The sequence below is a fragment of the Bubalus bubalis genome, chromosome 6 (assembly GCF_019923935.1).
Source record: "Bubalus bubalis isolate 160015118507 breed Murrah chromosome 6, NDDB_SH_1, whole genome shotgun sequence".
Classification (NCBI taxonomy): domain Eukaryota; kingdom Metazoa; phylum Chordata; class Mammalia; order Artiodactyla; family Bovidae; genus Bubalus; species Bubalus bubalis.
Window position 1 is genome coordinate 98,503,109 of NC_059162.1, and position 1,537 is coordinate 98,504,645.

The window sequence follows — 1,537 nt, forward strand, 5'->3', positions numbered from 1 at the left end:
CACACTCCACCACCTTTATGGCAAGCCCAGCCTTCTCTTCAAATGATGTGCCAGAGGGAGAAAGGATGGAGCAGCGACCGGTGTGAAGGTGGGGGTGAGGATGAGGGGTCCAGTTCCGGTGCCAGAGCTTGGGGACCTACGACAAGGACTGGACAGCCTCAGCACTTAATCTGTGAGGAAAAGCCTTGCGAGCGAGAACACAGAGCCAGCCGGGTTAGCCCAAGCACGTCCCCTTAGCACGTTAGCGTGGATCGGCCCGGGTCAGTGCAGGGTCACGCCTGTTAGGGCAGGGTCAGGCGGGCTCAGAGTTGGTCATCCCTTATAGCGCTAGGTCGGCTCGCTTTAAAGCAAGAGCTTCCCTGTTTGCAGATCAGCCTCTAACGGAGGGTCAGAGCGGGCGGGGCGGGGTCACCTCCTCGGTAGCGGCGGGAAAGCTCCGGGTACTTCGGGGCCAGCGGCGCCCCCAGGTGGCAGGGCCCCGTCGGCGCTCGTATCTGGGTCTGGGAGGGTTTCAGGAACTTCGTTCCTCTCACTTTCAGGTGGGGAGCCTGGTGGAGGTGGGGAGACTGGAGGTCCCGGGCCTCGCCCTGCAGGAAGTGTTTTGCTTCCCAATAGTCTTTACACGCATCTTTGTGGCTCTTTCTGCTCACAGCGTGCAACTGGGTGTGTGAGCGCATCTGAGAGCGAGAATCCTAGATGCAGGCGGAGAGCAGACGAGTCATCGGGAAATTCCAGGCTCCGTTCCAGGAGGAGCGACCACGGAGCCCGACCCTCCCCCTCCCGCCTCTCCCCTCTGCCTTGGGTCTCGGTCTGCGGACAGGCTTGCAGCGGATTTGTCTCTGAGAGCGCGGTCCACCCCCTACCCCCTGGCTCTGTGTACTTGCCGCTACAACCCTACACAATCTGAAGTTCTCAAGTTTGCCCTCAGACGGGACACCAAAGGAAGAAGCAGAACACAGCCCGCTCCCCAGCCGGGCTTTGGAACTGTCCTTCCCACGCCGCCGCGGGCCACCTATCCTGGTTCCAGTCTTTCCAGCCCCTCTCCCTCCTCCTCAACACGCGGACACTCCCCATAGTGCTTCCCAGAAAGGGGGGTGCGATGTCTCCGGACAAACAGAGGCAGGAGTAAAGGGAGCTGGGGAAGGGGCTCCCGGTCACTTTGGAGACCAGCCTCCCACTCCCTGGCACCTATCCCAATGCCACAAAGGGCAGGGAATTCAGCATGCTGCCAGGTGCTGACTCACCTTCACAGTAGCATGTATTCCCCATTATCCACAAAGGAGGCAGGTTTATGCAGAATCAGGGAACCAAGAAGTCCTTGGAGACTCAGCTCCTCAGCTCTGCCAGGGGAGGAGAGATCACACAGTCTAGGCTAGAAGTCTCCTGCATCCAGAAAGGAGCGAGTCAAGCCCCCACTCTCCTACCCCTCAACACAAGGGACACCCTGAGGTGGTCCCCTGGGCTGCGTCTCTGGAGTCCCAGCACAACCTGTGGCAGGCCAGCTCTGTCCCTTCCTGCACCCTGGCAGGAGAGTGGA